The sequence below is a fragment of the Dermacentor andersoni genome, chromosome 6 (assembly GCF_023375885.2).
Source record: "Dermacentor andersoni chromosome 6, qqDerAnde1_hic_scaffold, whole genome shotgun sequence".
Classification (NCBI taxonomy): domain Eukaryota; kingdom Metazoa; phylum Arthropoda; class Arachnida; order Ixodida; family Ixodidae; genus Dermacentor; species Dermacentor andersoni.
In genome coordinates, this window is record NC_092819.1 from 90,758,642 (window position 1) to 90,780,341 (window position 21,700).

The window sequence follows — 21,700 nt, forward strand, 5'->3', positions numbered from 1 at the left end:
TACATTGTGTCGGTTTGCGACTTATTAAAAGCGAAGTTCTTCGCGAACCTCGCCGGGTTTTTCATGACCGTGAGTGGCTCGGCGTAGCTTTTCTCTAGCTGAATAGGCCGTCCAATCACGGCGCAGCACACATGCCGCTGGGTTCCTTGCACCACCACCAGATGGCGCCCGCCTCCGCGCATAAAAAAAAGATCAAAAGTATACCGCAGCATTTTGTGGGATATTCTGGATGGGGAAGGCTTAGGTGAAGATTGTCTACAGCTTTTGAGAGATATTTACCTAGAAAATACCGTTTGCGTTGAATGGGAAGGGATGAGGAGCGAGGAGAAAGTTCATATCAACAAGGGACTGAGGCAGGGGTGCACTTTATCCCCATTGCTCTATATGATGTACATGGTGAGGATGGAGAGGGCGCTAGAAGGAAGCAATATCGGCTTTAATCTCTCACACAAACAGGCGGGTGCAGTACTAGAGCAGCAGCTTCCAGGTTTATTTTATGCCGACGACATTGTGTTGCTAGCTAACAAGCAAAGTGATTTGCAACGTCTGCCTAATATCTGTGGACAAGAAGGCAACAATTTAGGTTTGAAATTTAGTGTTAGAAAATGAGGTGTTATGGTATTCAATGAAAACAGTGAAGAGACAGTGGAGATACAGGGCCAGGAAATACCTCGGGTAACAGAATATAAATACCTTGGTATATGGATAAACGAAGGATAAACGAACTGTAAATAATTACAGACCTATTTGCATTCTACCATACTTTGGGAAAGTTATTGAGAAACTAATTGAAACACAGCTAACGAAATGCCTTTCTAAATTTAATATTCTTTCTTCATGCCAGTTTGGTTTTCGCCACGGATATCCCACAGAGGTGGCACTTATTCATGTTACTGATCAACTAAAAAGATTAATCGACGAAGGATTTCTCGCCGCCTCAGTTTTTATCGATCTAACGCAAGCATTTGATAGCATAAATCATAATATCCTTTTTTCGAAGCTCGAAGCAATTGGCATTTGTGGGCCTGCCCTCTCACTACTAAAAAGCTACTTATATAACAGAGTTCAAGTTGTTTCCATTTCCAACGCTTATTCTCGACAGCGAATTACTAACGTTGGTGTGCCCCAGGGATCTATCCTGGGGCAACTTCTGTTTTTGGTTTATATTAATGATTTACCTGTCTTTCTTCCACAAAATGCATTCTGTACGCAGATGGCACCACTATATTCACATTTCATAAAGATATTTCATCTCTCGTTAATAAGTTAGATGCTGACTTAGAAAATATCCTAAGGTGGTGTAATGTTAACATGTTATCTATTAATGCAACTAAGACTAAATTTGTTGTATTCTCTTCTCATCAGAGAAACATGCCATCCATTCCACCTATCACTTTCGGTTCTCATCGCCTTCCTCCAAGTTCATGTTCACCTTTCCTTAGTATTCTACTTGATTGTAATTTGAAATATCACAATCACATTGCTCACATAAAAAAGAAAATAGCTTATGGTATACGCATCTTAATTAAAACACGCCCTTACTTCACACGTGCCACATTACTCTCACTTTACTACTCTTTTGTCCACTCTCACATTACTTATGGCATAATATGTTGGGGTAACACCTATAATACCCATACTGCATCTCTCCAGACAGTTCAGAACCGAGCCATAAGAATAATTACTTACAGCCCCCGCTTTTCCAATGCCACTTCCCTACTACACGAGAATAACATCCTTACCATATCTGGACTCACTAAATACAACCTAGGTATTCTTTTCTACAGATTTGTGAATAAAGAGCTACCATCGATCCCATTTTCGCCTTCTAACCTGATGATTCATAGTACCACCAGATTTGCGCTGAATAACAATTTTCTTTTACCAAGAATCCGTACTAACTATGGTAAACAGACTGTAGAATTCACTTCCATATCAATATGGAACAACCTTCCTTTCACAATAAAAAATGCAAGATCTTTATCACATTTTAAAAGAGAACTAAAATGCATTTTTTATTGACAGATTAACGACAAGTATTACTGTAGTCGGTCATTGATCGCTTTTTTTTTCTTTTTTTCTTTTTCCTCTTTTTTTCTTTTATTGTTGTAAATCAACTGCTGGTATTTTGTTCCCGCACAATTTTGCTGCTAGCATGAGGTATGCTAAACCTTGTTATTTTTTGTAATCAATCCTGTATTTTGTTTTGTAACCGTTCTTTTCTTGTTGCTTGCATACTTCCTTATTATATGCTGCTGTTGCTCTTAGATGTTAACTACAATAACTGTTCTTGTACAGGAGGTCCCGATACAGTCTTTGACTATGGGACCTCCTTCTGCATACTAAGTACTTGTAATGTGACCCAACTTCTAATAATAATTTTTTTATTCTGATTCTGAATAGATATGTGGAAACACAGGAAAGAACAATAACACTGAAGGGGAAGAGAAATGCAGCCATAATGAAACACAGAGCGCTATGGGGATACAATAGGTACGAGGTGCTCCGAGGTATGTGGAAAGGTGTAATGGTTCCAGGACTTACTTTTTGAAGTGCGGTTGTTTGCTTGAAATCGGAGGTACAATCAGGACTCGATGTGAACCAAAGGTCAGTGGGTCGCCTCGCATTGGGGGCTCACGGGAAGACTACAAATGAAGCTGTGCAGGGTGATATGCGCTGGACTAGTTTTGAAGTGAGGGAAGTTCCCAGTAAAATTGAGTATGAAGAACTGAAGAACGACTGAGGAATATGGAAGAAAGTAAATGGGCTAGGAGAGTGTTGAGGTATCTGTACAAGAAAAGCATTGATTCACAGTGGAGGAAAAGAACTAGGAAGCTTACCAGCAAGTATGCGGCCTCTAGGGTGGGCAACACAGCAACAAAGAAGGTCAAGCGGAAAGTCAGAGAGGCTGAAATAATCTCATGGGTGGCGGCAATGGAAAATAAACCTGCAATGAGTAACTACTTAAGAGGAAAAAAACGAAATCAGGAAAGAAACAATTTATGGTAACTCAAAGGGAAGCTCATTACTATTCGAAGCGAGATCGGGATGCCTTAGAACACGCACCTATAAAGCGAGATATAAGAAGGAAGAAGAAGCATGCGCTTGTTGCGGTAAAGCTAGGGAAATGATGGAGCATGTTTTATTAGAATGTGAAGACGTCTACCCAGCGGTTGATTTAAGCACCGCTGGCCTCCTTGAAGCCCTTGGGTTCAGCGAGAGCAGTGGAAAAGTAAACATGTCCGCAATAGGGATTAGTAAGAGGCGATTGGAGGATTGGTGGAATAAAAGTAGGGAAACGACAAAAAACGGAGAATTACAAAAGCACAGTTCGAAATAGGAGATCAGAAAATTTGGTTGTGGGAGTTCGTAGCGTTTTTTTTTTTCTTTTTTTATTCTTTAACCTAGGTAGGACATTAGGCAGTATAATAGCAAGAGCTTGGTGGCGCAACCTGAAACCGTCATAATCATCACCGCGGCAGCGAAGACGCCGGCCGTGCGGCGGAAAGGACAATAAAGAACCAGGATGCTCGCCGTCGCGCATCCACGACAGCGACGTCGGCATTGTATTAGCCTCTCCACAATGCCTCAGTAAAGCCTACCGTGTCACTTTGTATGGACATTCAATAAACACAAACTCGTGTTTCGATTCCTTACGCACTCACGCAAAGCTTCGTCGTATATGAATTCCAACTGGTTGGATCTGCCGCAGTTTTTCTTATTATTATTACTATTTCCAGGCATAGCTTCTGGGAGACCACAGATACGTTGGGAGCTCGGTTTGGCTGAGACAAGGAACACACCTTTTGACAGGTTGAGCACGGAGAGTCGACTGGCTTTATTCAAAAGTAAAAGCAGCTTTGGCGAGTGGCTGCGGTGGCGCCCCAGTCGGGCGGCCTCATCGATTCCAAGAAGGAGCAGGGGGCAATGACACTCACGGCGAGGCGGGGACAACGTAGTGACGGACGGTCGCTACAGATACTTTCAAACTGCCCTGACCGAAAGAATTCCACTCTCAAAACTGATGGCATAATAAATTTTAAGCTTCCGTGTACTACAGTGCCTCAATTGTGCCATCATTTATTCAAATAACAACTGGCTCATTGATATCCTGCAGTCGCCCAGCACATGCATATGTAATAGTTTCATCACGATTAACATATCTTTAAATTTGTAAAGGAAGAGTTACATCCATTCCGGAATCATTTGTAGTGTAATTGCATGCGTACCAGTCTAGAGGCGCACATCATACCGTCTTGAACGCAAGCGTTTCAATTCGCAAAAATCTGGTAGTGCGCCTTCCAGTACCGCACTGTATTCTTAAACCAAAGCTTTCTTTTGACAGACTGACTTATTTGACGGCGGCAAGGACGCGCAATGTGGTACGAGTTCGAAATGGCACCTGCACAACTGCCAGTTCAAGGGAACTAGTGCGAAAATGCCACACGACTTTGTATAGTGACCTACAACATGGTGTTATCCGGAGTGTGTAACTGACAAGTGACGGGCTCTATTGCTTTTTCCCAAAATAATGTCTAACTGCTGCTATTTAGCAAAACAACTCTATGCGGAACGTTAACAAGTTCCTTTGCTCCCGCAGGTGCGCCTAGACATGTTTGCGTGCAGTCACTGAGTGTCGCCGACTGTAGATTCAAACAGAAGGAACCGCTTGTTTTTTTCTGCGAAGCTTGTATGCACAAATCCCTATCATCGCTTATTTCACGCTCACGTAGCAAAATAGCTGAATAAACTTATCATTTACTAATGATAGCATCTACACTCCATTATAACTCCTTGCAGGGTACATTGAAAGTGTGACAGAACTTCACGGCTGCTTCGAAAAAGCTCCGGGGCAGCGGTAAAGTGATCAGCCCAAAGCTGAAGAAGCATGCAATAGCCGCCACTTGATAACGCCGCAATTTGCGGGCACGTTTGTGTTTGTGCACGGCCATCTCGGAAGCCATTCCTTGTTTGTTTGTTTAGCAGCCGCCGCGAGACAAGCGCATTTGTGTGTGTGCATGCGTGCGTGCGCATGGCGCGCGGCGACAATTTCATCGCCCACGCACTTTACACAGAACCTCACGGCGACGCGGATGGCAGAAATGCGCCCGGATTGCCCATATAATTGCCAACGTAATAAAACGTCACTTCCTTTTTACGGTACTTAGCGCATCTCCAAGCCGCTGGTCTCCAACATTCCGAAGTTGAACTGTGAAATATTTGAAACTACAAAGCAATACCTGAAACATTTGGTACTGTTAGGGTTGGCGTCTGGCACCACGTGCAGAAAGGAATTTCATCCGACCATCTTCGTCGAAATGAGGCGTGACTTCTCCTGCGATGGTTGGCGTCCCGCACCACGTGCAGAAAGAACTTTCTCTCACCCGACCATCTTGTGCGTGTGTGCGTGTGCGCGTGTGCGCGTGTGCGCGTGTGCGCGTGTGCGTGTGCGTGTGTGCGTGTGTGCGTGTGTGCGCGTGCGCGTGCGTGTGCGTGTGCGTGTGCGTGTGCGTGTGCGTGTGTGTTTAGAGAGACCCTTTCCTCGAACAAACTACAGGAGAACTTCCACGAACCCGCAACGCGCAGAAGAGACGGACAGGCGTCTACAATTCCAGGAGGCGGGACGACCTCCTCCTTGCAGCAGACTCGGTATAACCAGAGGAGGAGGGGCCCTCTTTCTGTGTTGGTCACGTGACGTCGACGGAAGCAAGATCCCGCCCACGATTGTAGAGAGCCTATTTAAGGGGCTCCGAAATGTACTTTTGATCACTTCATTCTCTTCTCTTCGTATTTCATCAACCTTTGAATAAACCGTGCAAATTTCGCACTAGAAATCGTCTCATGCTTGCTTGGTCGCCATGGTCTACCGGATGTCTGCAGGCCGCCGACAACGCCACGCTACCCAATAAGTAACGTCGGTCGAGCTTCGATAGGCAGGCGCCGCTACAACTCGGCAGCAGTACGATACGCTACCCTGGAGTACGCAACAAACTGACTGGCAGCGATTGGGATACGGAGCCCTGGAGACCCCAACTTCGACAACTACGAGATCCTAGCCTCTTCGTCCTGGCAACAACATTCGGATGGAAGGCGTCTGGATTCATGACTGCATATAGTGAGTGCACGGCTTTTCTTCACTAAGATATCACTTGGCTTTACGTATATTTTTGGAAAGTACAGTGCAGTGATTTTTCTTGAACCGTTGACGGAAGTGTGAGTACGTCAAGGTTGTTATAGAGTGAAGAGTTAGCAGCACTAAGGGAAGCCATTAACTTGAAGGCACTAAAGAAGCCGGAATTGTTGAGCTTGGCCAAAGAATTGGGCCTCCAAATTGCCGAATCAAAGAGAAAGCCGGAGATCATTGAGGCGATCGAAGCGACCGGGGCAGACGACGATGAACTGACGGAATGCCTAGATAGCATTGAGGAGAAAGACGAAGAGCGTAAGCGCATAGAGGAAAAAGTAGAGTACGAGCGAGCAGCACGTGAGGCCAAAGAGGAGCGCGAGCGCGCAGCACGTGAGGACAAAGAAGAGCGCGACCTCGAAATGAAGCGCCTAGAGATTGAGCTCCTGAAAGCTCTATACTGAAAGACCTACTACAGAGGCACGTGAAAGCGAGCGCAGAATGACAGACTTGAAGGCACCCTACGCAGTAGGAGGGGACATGGGTCTTTTTCTGGTACAGTTTGAGCGCACGTATGAAAAGGCGAAATTCGCGATGATGATGATGAAAGCATTTCATTTAAAGAAAAAAAAGGAGAGGGGAGTTAGGAGAAGAGTGGTCGGATCTTATTCAGGCATTCCGTTGGCTAAGGCCGCCGCCCTAGCTCTTTCCACGAGGGCTCGCTGGTCCTTGAGGGTTGAGCTGGACAGGGCTGCCTCCCATCCTTCCCACGTTGGCTGTTTTATAGTTTCTGAGGCACTATTAGCCTGGCAGGCCCATACCATATGGTACAAATCTGCTTTCTGCCCGCAGAATTTACACATGGCCGAAAAAGATTGTGGCTCAATAGCATGTAGCATGACTGGGTTATTAAATGACAGGGTTTGTAACCTTCGTAAATGACATTCTTCTGATTTGTCTAATCCCTTAGTTGGGCCCGGGTATTTTCGTCGCCATAAGCGCAAGTGTTGTAATACGTCTGCATAAGTTATTAATGGCACTGGGAAGTCCGAGTCTTCGGGGAGGGAGGAGGAGGGACCCCGGAGGAGGAAAGCTCGGGCGGCAGCGTGTGCACGCTCATTTCCCTCTACACCCTCGTGACCTGGCACCCAAATCAGCTCTTTGCGCGATGTCCCCAGCTTGTTTGAGGATCCTGCAAGCTAGCGGTGCAATTCGGCCCCGCGTGTAATTTCTATATGCAGTTTGCGAGTCTGTAATGATGTATTCTGAACTAGGATGCGAAGCCGCCATGGCGATCGCCGCCTCTTCCAATTCTGCAATTTCCCCGTGCCGAACAGAAAGTACATTGACCGTCTGCCCTTGATGCACCACCGATATTGTGGAGACTCCTCCCACCGGACCTGCAGCATCCACGAAGAAGGCTCCCTCTAATTTAGAATAGATCTGGTCCATCTTCTTGGCTCTTGCCCTCCTCCTTGCTTGATGATATTCTGGGCGCATGTTTTTAGGAAGGGGCAGTGTCGCGAATTTGCCCCTCCACTCTTTCGGAATGTCTTGTCTTGTTGCCGTATAGTAAGGACAGCTGATATTTAGGTCCTCTAGTACCTTGCGTCCCGTTTTCGTTCCTGCCAATCTGGCATACTGACTTAATAGGTGGGCCTCAATTATCTCATCTGTTGTATTGTGCACCCCCAACTGCAATAAGCGCTCTGTAGATGTTTTGACCGACAGTCCTAGTGCCTTCTTATATGCTGTTCTGATCATGACATCGAAATGTTTTAAATCGCACCTCCTCATCCGAAGGTACGGAGCTACGTACACAATTCTGCTGAATATAAAGGCTTTGACCAACCGAAGAGTGTCGTTCTCCATCATCCCTCTCGTTTTATTGGTGATACGTGTGATCATTCGCATTACTTGTTCGCATGCACCCTAATTTTGACCGGGGCTTCATCTTCTCGTCTGCGCATGATTAGAAGTGCCGATTTTTCCGGAGAGCAGCGCAGTCCGCACTCCTCGGCATATTTTTGGACTGTCGAAGCAGCCTCTTGGAGCGCATATTCCATCTGCCCCAGACTGTCCTTCGTCACCCAGACCGTGATGTCATCTGCATAGAGGGCGTGCCGAATTCCTTCAAAGCTAATCTGCTTAAAAAGTATAGATTAGCAGCAGAAGCATTCAGGCGAAAATTCAGGGAAGTCAAGAAGACCAAAAGCGAGTCATACTCAGATTTCGCATACACCTTGAGGTAAACCTGAAGGAATGGCTCAGAGAAGAGGGTGCACTCGGCGATGCCGAAAAGACAATGCAGTGCGTTGCTTTAGAACAGTTCTACCGCCAGCTGCCAGTAAACATCAAGTATTGGGTTCAGGATAGACCAGGCGTAGACACTATCACGAGGGCGGCCGATCTCGCTGAGGAGTACGTAACTCGCCGTGCGGACGAAAGCAACGAAGCTCCTAAGAAGGAGATGAATGAATACAGACCCGACAAGCCAAAGCGATGGCCAAAGTCGAGTCGGTATAAAACAATGGAAAGGTCAAATTCGATGAAAACTAGTGACGAGAACATCAAGGGAAGGGAGGAGTCACCCGAACAGAGGGCAGAAACGTGTGTGCGTGTGTGTGTGTGTGTGTGCGTGCGTGCGTGCGTGTTTAGCGAAACCCTTTCCTCGAACAAACTACAGGAGAACTTCCACGAACCCGCAACGCGCAGAAGAGAAGGACAGGCGTCTACAATTCCAGGAGGCGGGACGACCTCCTCCTTGCAGCAGGCTCGGTATAACCAGAGGAGGAGGGACCCTCTTTCTGTGCCGGTCACGTGACGTCGACGGAGGCAAGATCCCGCTCGCGATTGTAGAGAGCCTATTTAAGGGGCTCCGAAATGTACTTTTGATCACTTCATTCTCTTCTCTTTATATTTCATCAACCTTTGAATAAACCGTGCAAGTTTCGCACTAGAAATCGTCTCATGCTTGCTTGGTCGCCATGGTCTACCGGATGTCTGCAGGCCGCCGACAACGCCACGCTACCCAATAAGTAACGTCGGTCGAGCTTCGATAGGCAGGCGCCGCTACAACTCTGCAGCAGTACGATACGCTACCCTGGAGTACGCAACAGTACCCAGTTACTCAGGCATGTTACTTATCGAGGACGTCTCTTTCAAAGAACTACGACCTCACTTCACTAGCGGATAGCTAGTTTTTACCGCATGAGAGCTGTGTCATTTTTTTGTTATTTTGAATGTGGGTTGGTGTTTCTTCTTTTATTTGTGTGCTTTAAGGGCCTGATGGGGCACTACATAGGGGGATGACATGATGGAGAAGGAGAAACCTAAGTGCAATGTGTACAATATACATGATATAGGAAGACGTTAGAAACAATAAGAAATTATGTAAACGTTAAATAAAGATAGAGGAATTAAGGCACAAGAAAAAGAACGGGATTTTATACATTATAGTAGAGTGAGAAATGAAAACGTAGCTCACGTTGGTCACGCGATGGTGACGACCAATCCCCATCAGAAAACAAGTTTAACAGTACAATCGAATAAAACAGATAAACTACAGAAATACAAACCAGATGAAGCAGCATAGCAAGGTAAAAATGTTACAGCGTTAAGCAATTGAAAACACTGTTGAAGTAAGTATTCAAGTGTATACGCAGGTCAGGACACGTTGATTCACTCTAAGAAGGTTAATAGTGCTGCTTGCAATGAGTTCGTAAGCGGAAGGTAAAGAGTTCCATTCGGCAATAGACAAAACTAGAGGCGAATTTTTATATGCGTTAGTTTGGGCAAACATAGGCTTTTGTTTATGAATGTGCTATGCGCGAGTCGAGATGCAAGGGGCCGGAACAGTATGGGCTCGAATGAATGGTATATTACTATGATAAAGGCTATGGAAGAACGACGCCCGGGTTAATTTCCTGCGTATATCAAGAGAAGGGAGACTGAGAATTTATTTAAGGCGGACACACTTTGATAGCGAGAGTATGAAGGTAAGGTGAACCACGCAACTTTAATTTAGGCTGACTCGAGCAGATTAGAAACATTAGTGTGATGGGAGTGTCAACTTATGGGCGAATATTTTAAAGAGGGCCCGATAACAGAATTGTATGCGCGAAGTCTGGTATTTGCGTTTTCAAGCTTTAAGTGCTGTTTGAGATAAGTTTCTTTGCATGCTTTGTGGTAATGTACTAAATGTAGGCATTCCAGCTCAAATTTGACAATTAACATGTATTTGTTGCTATTTCGCCTACGTTCTTGTCGTAGCGAGTTTCATTTGCGTTATTTTCAGTGTACGATATTGCAGAGGCTTGCGCTGTACATGTGTGGCGTATTCACATGTACCATCATACAGCTATATAGCTGCTAAATATATATGGGCGCCTGTGGCTCGAAACTGTCGTTTTCAGCGATTATCGCCGTTGCCCTCCAGAACTATGTTCTTGGATCATTATTACTGCGGTAATTTTATTATTCTAACGTTTGTTTTATTATGTTGTTACAGTAAAGCACTCCGAAGTATCGATGAAAAAAAGAACATTTACTTGTGCATGTATTTCTTGCCGTTTGCGGCATGCCGTAAAGAGCCACAGTGCTGTGAGTGAGCCAACCAAGCTACTTTTGGTCTCGCCAACATAACAGAAACGTTATTTAGTTACGAGTAGCAATATTACCTCATTTCACAAGGTTCAAAGCTAGCTACTTCGAGAAATTTCAGCTTTCGTCTAGATACTTCTAGAACATGGCAAATTTTGAACTCATTATGATCATAATGAGTTCAACATGTGGCCAAGCTCGACGTTTTTTTTTACAATGACGAAGTTATTCAAGCTTTCTATTCACCCGATTTGTAGCTTAATAACTTTAGTATCGGAAAGCTGTTAGAGCAATCTTTATATAGGGAAACAGTTCTATTGCTTAAAATTTAGGCTGAGGTCTACGATGAAATCTATTATCGTGAAACTTTTACGTCAGAGCACGAGTCTTACCGCTCTGCTTAAAATTTATTCACCATGCTAGCTGTTTTGCAGTCTTCTCGTGAAGTTTTCGGGCACAATTGTGAGATATGTATCAGTTCTTAAATTAGCTTGACGGTTTACCCAAATGTGACCCATGCAGTAATAGCCCGAGCTTTCATTCACGAAACTGGACTACGAATAGCAGTAGCCATAGTAAAGAAACGGCACGGGATAAGCAATGCGATATTAACCAAGGTTGGCCTAGCATTATACATAAGTTTGGTCTATCACATTCCATTCTTATATGCATTTCAAGAGGAAGAAAATATTCGCTGTAGAATTCATAAAAAAAGTCATGCGTTCTCACCCCCAACAGCTTCTGATGACTGCACCTAATAACACAGACAGAAGTTATACACACAAGCGAATGCCGGCATTGCAAGCACAAGCCACCACTTTAAATAGAAAGCTGTAGATATTGAAGTACCAAACTAACTACATTTATGCTATAGCATTGAAATGTTGTATCTCTGCGCCGCAGACTTCCCGACAAATCTGCTTCTCGAAAACAGTCAGTATCGGAACTTGTGTGGCTCGAACTTCGCTTTTGAACGAAATACAATGCGAAGCCTGAAAGAGTTCGTCAGGGCGTCAAGATGCGTCAGCGTGAATTTCACAGCACTTACCTGTCACAGGGCCACAGCTAAGAATGAGGAAGGCGTTCAACACTCACCTCACCTGAGCTACAATAACATTCATGTTAGCACGGCTACAACACTAACAACGTCACTCAAACGGCGAAGACAAAACACATTCTCGTAACACGTAGGTGGTTCTTCCCATTGAAACCACGATAAAAGTCCTTTACGACAACATTTGTCGCTACACAGAGTGTCACTCGAAGGTCCACAACCAACCTTCGTCGTCTTGCTCAAGTTCTGACGGAAGCAGAAACGGTCCTTCTGCGTGCTCTACACAGGCGCCCAACAAAGGGTCCATCTTTATATCAATGACAGTTGTTTGTAAATCGTCGACCTTTGGACCAGGAAAGTACGCGCCGGCTATTTTGACTGTTACCCGAGGATCACTAGCGCAACTTTTCTGTTCACTCGCAGCACGAATTTCTTCAACAAAGCGGTTCACAAAGTACTCGGCAGGAATGTGGCGGTGCGAGTGGTGCGAGAACGTTTCACTATTGTTCTCCCTAAGGCAATTCGGAATGTGAGCGTTACGCGATGTTGTTGGTTGATGATGGCAGGAGTTCTGTTCTTTTCTTCGCCCCTCAACAACCGGGATGAATTGGACAGCAGATTGCACAGGTCCGGAGTTGGTACAAAGGACACTCGAAGATGGCGTCTCGTCGTTAAGCTTGGCAGCAGACCCGGAAATGCAATCAGCGCTCTGCCTCCACTTCATAGAAGCAACGCTAGGTTCACTACTGCCAACTGGCCTATCTGCACCAGTCACCACAGAGTACTGTCGCACCGCTCTAGATTTTGCATTCGCAGTCAGTGGTCCAAGTTCTTCGAGACCTGTTTCTGTTTTCGCGGTACTTGCAGTATTTTCACCCTGGACTCTGGCAGGGACAAATTTCTGCGTGCAAGTGCATTCTTCCGCTGCGTAAGTAGCACCCTGACGGTTAGCTCGCGCCATTTTACTTATGCAAGACTTGCACCTTTTCAACAGCGACAGCGGCGACGACTCGGCTGTGCCAGGATCAGCGTGATGGTACCTAACTGGCTTCAGTGCACGAGGCATTGGTGTCCGCTTTTCGAGGCTAGGGGTTTTCACCGCTTGATTCCTGTTGACTTCACAAGCGAAGCTCGTTGCGCCCTCGGCTTTCATAGCAGGTGCTGCAGCCTCGCGCTCTGTCGGTGCAGTCATCGACGGTTCTAAGGGACTCGCACACGGCGAGATTTCCATCGGCGTGGAGTAGTGGGCCTCGGTTCCAAAAGAGTGAATGTGTTGTTTCGGATAATTTACTTCCTCAGTGGGAGGGGTAAGCTGAACGTCTAGGGCGGCTTGGCGAGTATTCCCTGACCAAATATCGGAGCGAGTCCCATTCCACAGTGGCGGGAAAACGCCATACGGTGGCTGTGTTACGCCACCGTAGTAGCCATATGGTCCATATGTCGGCAGGAAGTAGAGCGTCGGCGGCGGAACGTGGCGCCAGAACGCGAAAGATTCGCTTCCTCCAGAATAGGAGTTGTGATTCGCCAAAGGCGCTTTTTTGATGGAGTCTCCCGTCATCTCCTCTTGTCTGCTTGAGTCGCCCGGCACTTGTGCTTGTTCAGTTGACTCTGCCTTCACTAGTGCTCGCCCATTTGACTCATCCATCACCTCCGCTTCTCTGCTGGAGTCATCCATGACCTGTGCTCGTCCGTCGGAGTCGTCGTCCATCGCCTGCGTCACAAACAGCACCGTGGAGCGTGGAGGCTGTGTTGGAGCGCGCGAAATACACAAGTCAAAATGCATTCCGATCTGAAATTTTGTTACAACGAAACGTTAGGCTGCATGACTAGCACGTGAAATGGCAACATTTCCGTTTTTGTGCAATATCTACAAGTAACAACGCATCTCGCCGCCTCTGACAGTTCGCAAAGAAAAACTGCGAAGTGCGCAAGACTGCAAGAAAAGTGACCCCAATGGTGTAGGGAAAGCAGCCCCGCGAAGGTAGCATGGGTTGTCTCTGATGGCATGAAGGTGGACGGCGTCCAGTTGTTTTCCTTTTGTTTATAATAAAGAAATTAATTAAGGAAAGGAACGCTACATATAAGAAATCCGTTTTTGTTGGCGTACGTACGCAATGTATCTTGTGGCACAAACATATTGGTGAAGAAAGTACATTATAGAGTGATGTTATCTTAACCACACAAGTTGAAAAGCCTATGCAGACGACTAAGCACAGGGGTAAAAAACAATAGAAGGAGCAAGGTTTCTCAGGAAAGTGCAAACACGAATTTGTTCTATGTGCCAAGAACGAAATGCCAGCTATGAGCATCGATGTTTTTTTTTAACCCGAACACTATAGCGCGTGCTGAAGAGAAAATCATAAGAGATACAATCAGTTATTTTCACGATCTTGCTGATGGCACACGAAGACGATGAAACGAAATATGAAGCGATTTCTTCAGATTACACTGAAATAATTGATTGTGAGTCTTTCCAAAAGGAGATGCCTGGCTTGCCACAAGATGTATGATGTCATACATATTTTTTGCCAGAAAATACGGAACAAGAAAGCACGGGCAGCAACGCCACCTTGAAGTTTGCGCTATGTCAGATACCAGCCAGTCGTGCAAGACAAAACCCGCAATGTGATGGGAAGAGGCGAAGAAAGCTTCACTTTAATACTACAGTCGGAACAATGAACAAGAATAGGGGCAAATCAAAGGGTGGTAAAAAAGCAAGAAAGAGTCTTGCGAAAGATTTCCCACGACTTTGTAAAGCGAATTGTTGGTGAGACGAAAAGGTAAACAATAAAGATATCACGCTTCAGCGATTCCTTCTACTCTAAACTTATTTACTGCGACAATAGAATTCTACCAGCGTGAAGATCGTTTTATTTTCGGTTGACTGCTCCTTCCTCAAATAATTGGGTCCATCCACTACGGGGAACTGGACAAGAACGCAGCAGTTATAGGGCGGTTAGTAGGGAAGAGGGATGTGGTCGTATAAAAACTTATTTAAAGTGAGACTTAGACAAAAAAGTTTATTATAATTTTTAAAAGTTAAATATGACTGTGTGATAGTACAGATATATTAGTGTCTAATATTATCCTTGCTCTTCTTTGTTACGCACGCAACTTCCTTGTATGACATAAAGTTCATATTTTATACATACTGTATGCATGCCGTATTGTATTGTATACTACGTACGTAGACAGGAGGACGTCAGAGTTGTAGTCTGTCCATGTGAGCTAGATTTAGTTAAAATTCATAACTTTAAGCAACATTTCATTCGCTAGTGTTTGGTCAGAGGCTTATGCTAAATTTTTTTGGTCAAGGTGGTTCTACCGTTTACTATTTAAGTATATTTCATTCACATAACCTTGGTGCATCATTTTTGTTTTCGTTTGTTACAATCGAATTTCTTTGTGTTTGCATTGTTCAGTACACCACAAAGTTCATCCATCCATCCATTGTTTAGTACGTTCAGTTCAGTATGTTCAGCACGGGGGGGGGGGGGGGGGGCAAAGTCCTAGGATGAGCCTGAGGAATGCAGCAAAGCACGCTTTTTTAGATTAAGTTACTAAATGGAGCAGATAGGAGGGTACATCTAGAAAAGGGTGAATACAAGATAAGTGAAAAAATTGTAGAAGTGCCACAGTTGCGAGTGCACGAATATTGAAGGACGGGTTGCCTAATTTAGTACTCACACAGGAAGTTCAGAGAGAAGACGCCAAAGCCAACTGGGCGTGAAGCACAGAAAAGCTCCTGGATCAGACAAGGTCCCAGTAGAAACCTGGAAAGTGGTAAAAAAAAGCAATTGACATATTGTAGTGCCTTTGAAGATCTAGGGGTACCAACATTTAAATAAATAGAGACGAATCAAACAAAGGAAGCCGGCAATCACATTTGCAAATGAAATGCTATGCATGCGTAACGGTGGTAAGTTCAAGTATTCAGCACCTCGTGTGGGCATGCGGAGGGTTCAAGACGTTCAGAAAAAAAGTACCGGCCTCAGAGGTCACGTTTGAGAACTGGGCCCGGCCATGGGCTAAGGTCAAAGAGACCCTTAACTCACTACAGACCTTCGCATGTGAAACTCCCAAAGTGAGCCACCGTTAACTCCCTTCACCTTATAAGTGTAGACACAATTTAAATATGTGACCATTTCTCTTTCTGCATCTAGAAGTACACAAGCGGTATCTTCGACAGCAAGAACTACAGAGAAATCAATCCTGTTTCTAAATGTTGAAGAAGGTCAACGAGACTGCCAGGGCAGCTAAACTTTTGGATCTTTCAAAAACGCGCATTTACTATTGGAAGCGTGGTCTTCTGCCGATCAAAATTTTGACCTGGTGGAAATACTGATCCATAGAAAAACCACGCAGCATCATAGTATTTATGTATTTAGGTAAAACTTCTGCCCCAGTGCTCAAGCAGGATATTTGGATGACCTAAATGATAAGCTATACCACAAGATTATGTTCATATGATTTATTAGGAGCCTACACAGGCAAGCGAAGACAAATGGTCGCTTACGCCTCAGTAAAACAAGAAACTTCGAAGTGGAGGTGAAGCACCAACACAAATCTGCACCAACTCCTTTCACCTTTATACAGTGGCATGCGTTCTGAAATAGCATCATGCATAGTAAACACCCTGAAGGCAGCGATATAATCGCAAGCCACAGATACTAGCCCATGCGTGAAATTGTCGAGGCGCTTTAGATTTTTAAACATTGAAGCACGTCCATAAGCCAACCTTCAGCGTCACTGACTAACGAGGCTTCTTAACTGGGTAATTCTTGACACCATCCATACATATGCTTTCCATGTCTGAGCATTGATGCATGTCGTTAGCTATTTTCCGTTTCGTTTGTACCTTTCCGCGTTGCTCACATTATACAGGGTGTCCCAGAAGTTCTTCCCTGATTACAAACATGCAGGAGGCAGAAAATATGACCCATAGACACGTCTTTTATGTTGAATTGCATGTGACATATTCAAGTTTTTGTGTGTACATACATACTCACTGTTACTTTGTTACAAGGCCCAGTGACGTAACAGCGGAATCGGACACCATTTGCAAACAACATGTACTCAAACCAGGAGAAAGCCCAATCTGTCATGTGGTGTGACGATACACTCTCACCAAAAGTCCAGAGACAATTCCAGACGGCCTATCATAGACACTTACCAGACGTTAGAAGCATCAAGACCTGGCATGCAAAGTTTAAAGCAACAGGGAGCGGCTGTGATCTCCAAGCCTGATCTACCTCACTGAGAGATCAGGCCTGGACCTACTGCGCTGACAACTCAGTGAGAGGCGCCTTCTTGAGAAGTCCAAAGACGTCAGACCGCAGAGCCTCGCGTGAGTTGCAGATTCCGAAGACATCAGTACACGGCATCCTATGTTGACCAACACAGGGGCGGAATTGGAATATCGCCTCGATATCCTTCGGGCAACAAAAGAAACACACGTTTAAATTTATTAATTTTGTGTATCACCACAAAAACTTCATTATGTTACCTGGACTTCAAGATAAAATACCATGTGTCTATGTGTCATACTTTCTGCCTCCTACATGTTTGTAATCAAGAAAAGAATTCTGGGACACCTATATATTACATTATTTTTTATCAAACTTACAACTTTCAGAAAACCTTTCCTTTGTCCGGCATTATGTGAGTAGATGTCCTGAAACATGCTGTACCAGTAGTCACCGGTACAACAACGTTCTACATGAAAGATGGGGCACTACAGGAAAATTTAGGTCCCGCGGTTTGAGGATCAACAGAAGTAAGCCAAGCTGTATACCACATATGAAATGATAAGACCTTAATAAACTATTGAAATTTTCTTTCACGGGTGCAGGAAGTATATGAAGTTTAGCAAACAGAAATAGCCAACTAGCACACAAGCAGTTATCAAATGTAGCAGAATTCGCAAATGAACACAAGGCATGGCGCAAAGTAAATTAAGCGCAAGTAAGGAAAACAGAACACCGCACGCATGTGGGAATCTAAATGTGAACTTATGGTGGTTTTTGCTGCAACAATTCCCCTACTCACACAACATAGGAAATCGAGCATACTAGAGAGAAATTACTCGCAATTTACTGCTGAATTATTCACCTGCTTGTTAAAAAAGGTATGTCTTACTATACCTAACGCACAGGACCTGCTATATTTCACTGTTGATATTTTATGAGAGGGTGTCACAGCTCTGAGACGTGAACATACCAGTCTTTGTACTTCTCGTACCTTTTCTTCCTGAAAAACAGAGCAATGACAACAAAGCCACTCATTGGCAAAGCAACGAGAAACATTCGTCAGCGTGACGCTGCAGGGGTACACTTTTTAACGACATAAGATTCAAGAGTATAAGACATTAAAACATATATGCTTTTGGTAACACACGACGTCTGTCCAGAAAGCTCGCGAACTTTGCACGTATAAGCTGTTCGCAATTACGTACCAACTCCAAGGTTTCGTCGCCTTCCATATAGTTCCTGCTTGAGTTCAAGTTACTAATTCAGCGATTATATTATGACAGAAATTTCATCTGGAAAACTTCAATTGGAATGTAATGGAGCTCTATTAAAGATGTCTCTAGCGACGTCACTGAATTCATTCCAGTCACTTTACAAACAGATTTTTATTAGGGCTACAAGAGTGTCAGGTAGAAGAAATTTTAGCTAGTATAATGGTTGGGGAGGAATTGCCATCGATTTATTTGTCAAAAACCACTGACGTTTCAGCATGAGCACTCTCATAGTGAGCATGCAGTGCTCTTCTGTGGAAATAGGTATTTCTCAAGGGCCCTAAACAAGATTCAATGCCTTGAGATAGTATGCGCAGAGGATTTGCTCAGTGTGCATTCTCTAAGAAGCTTGCGAATGACAACTTTGAACGCCGCTAAGAAGACATTGATTGCTTTGCAGAAAGAACAGCTTAAATAGAACTGTGGCCTTCTTTCAAACGATTCTTTGCCAAATAAGTTAATGCTGATTGGTATTTGTAACATACAGTGAGTCTACGAAATGGAAAAATTGTCATCCACCAAACTGTACCCCGAGGCTACAAATGATACCCATACTGCTTTCTCATGAAGAAAGCTTACTGCAAAAAAGCATCTGCAAAAAAGCATCTGCAAAAAAGGGCAGGTCCCACAGCACGTCACGTTAATCCTTGCTTCATTGAGTCATAAAATCATAGTGAAGCTCTGTCCACACAATTTCAGAAAGTATAATTAGAAAATACATTAGGAGAGAGACAAACAACTTGCAATTTGTAATGGACAGTAAAGAAGGCATAGCGCCGGAGGTCTGTGAGTGAGGAGTCCAGATGCATAGTTTTGTTGGTGGAACATTTTTTGACAATTAGTGGACTTTCCGCACTCACCGCACAGCACAACAAAACATTTGAATGGTTAAAACTTCTCAGATACAACAAGTTTTTACACAGATACAAATACCAAACGCAAATAGTCACATTTGAATAACGTAGGTACAGCGTGACATCTTTTGGGAAGGAAAAACAAGGAGACAGGAAAGATCCAGGAAACACATAGTCACATTTGCTGCGACCTTTCTCTCCAATGCCAAAAGAACGATAGCCAAATGTTCAGCTTGACAGCTGAAAAGTTAGCTGTCAATGCGGTTCAGTATGGACCAGCTTCTTTCTTTTTCAACATTTGCAATAGAAAATGAAGTCAACTGGTCTCTATATAAAGAATTTATCTGGTTCGCGGAAAACGCCAAATAATGTGCACAAAGGGCACCTTTCAGAACACTGAAACGGGAACTTCTTAGACGACATATAGGTAACGAAACAAAATGTATCATATAGCAGTGAAGAGCGTCTCATCGGCTACACCAAATATTTTGTACGTAATGAATTCTTCATGCAGCAACAGAGCTCCAAACATTGTCAGCCGTTCTTTTCATATGCGCTTTAGAATTTGCAGTCTGCATAATCGTTGCAGCATACTCAGCAGAAAGCTGCACATGCATCCAAGAGAATGGTGTCCTAACTGCACCAATTCCAACTGGCACACAGCAACGGCGACGTTCATATTTCAAATGCAATAATTTTCCCAATCACACCTTATCAGAGGCACAATCACCCGAAAGTAACCACTTCTTAACCGACGCAGCTAGACTTTAACGGCACTGATGACACAGAAATTCACGCTTCAATTCTGAAACTTTTTACAACGGCAACACTGTGCAATGCTGTAAGAGACCACAGCGCAATTTCTGTATTTCAATAATTCTGCAGTGGAGAACCGTACGCGCGTCACTGTACGGAGTGAACCAGTCAAGCTCGTTCCTCTAAACTTTATCCTTGCTTAGCTATGGTATAGTGGCAATCAAATTTGTGAATAAAGGCTGCGTAGTATCCTCAGAGACTTGAGGGTGAAAATATTACATAGGCGAAGCACTCAGTGCGCTTCATCAGCAGCTTCTCAAGTGTTCAGTCCGCTAGCTCGCATTACGTCTATTCACCTATCAATTAAGAGGCCGACTAAACAGAGAGGAGCTTAAGGGTGCGATCTTGTACGCGTTCCAAAATGAAACGGAGGCGGTTCGTTCCACCGAGCCAAATACGATTCATCAATTTGAACCGTGCCGAACGCCATGACGTCAACTGTGACGTGTTATCTGCTGTCAATCATTCCGTGTAGTCTGCTATCCGACGAACGGAACGGAACATACTGCCTATTTCGTGACGTAAAGAACGAACCGCCTCCGTTCTATTTTGGAACGCGTACAAGATCGCACCCCAAATGTGCAGTTACAGACAATTCGTTATTAAAAATGTCGCAGTTTCACCGAAAGGCGAAGCATCGATTGTGATAGCAAACTAGTAGACAGCGACACGACGTAAGCGTAACAGTTTTATCGGCCATATAAACTTGGAAACATTCGCTTACTAACCGAATTAACAACCATGGTGTCACGCGCGCACAAGTAAACAAGGACACACCGCGCTCGATTACCGCGGAAACTCGCTGTCAAAACGCCGGGTTAGCAAGCGCGGAAGCTGCAGCGAGCGAACTGACCTTCGCGTTGTCTCTCGCTTCAACGCGAACTAAACGTCAAATGCGCGGCGCATACGAAGCTGCCGCCACTACGCGCACTCTGCAAATATCGCAGATTGCTTTGAAGATGAGGCCCGCGCATGCGCGCACTTTGTACACAGTGCACATCGCTTTCAATATATGGCACCTGCGCGGCTGACCCGTAAGCAGCAGCCGTCGGAGTAGAACGCCCCCCCCCCCCGCCTCTCCTCTCCCCACCCCACCGCCCCGTGCTTCGCGTGCAAAAGTAGACTGCGCTTCCGCCCCGCCTTCTTTCCTTCCTTCCTCGCGCGCGCGCAAGATTGAGCGGCGATCGTCGGCTGACCCTCGCAAGCTTTGACTCGCACTTGGAGTGTCCATATAGTTATCGCAATAAAATTCACTAACAAGAGTGGTGTTCCAAACAACCCCAGCGTGTAACAGTAGATACCGAGCAGATGACCAATGTCATAGTTTCAAAAAATATATCTGAAGAATCCCAAGTTTCGTGTTTGATATTTCGAGAGTGTTCGAACGTTTACAAATTCGGCGATACGGGAATTCTGTGTCTGGCGATAACACGCGAACATGATAATTGAGTGGAGTTATTAGATTGTATTGGCAGCACACGCCGCGCAGCAGGATGGAACAATCAGTACCTGTGCGCGCTTTCAAACTAATGCCTAGAGACATAGTACGTGGCATGCATCACACATGCTGAAGCATTATGATGGCTGTACCGTCCAGCGACGGTGAAATAGTGTCAAATATTGAGCGCAGCTTTAGCGATACAAATGTCAAATCCCATTAACAGCGTACCAAAAAATTTGAATATGTAGAGCAGTAAATTTGTATTCTTCTTCCTCTTTATTAAAGGCAA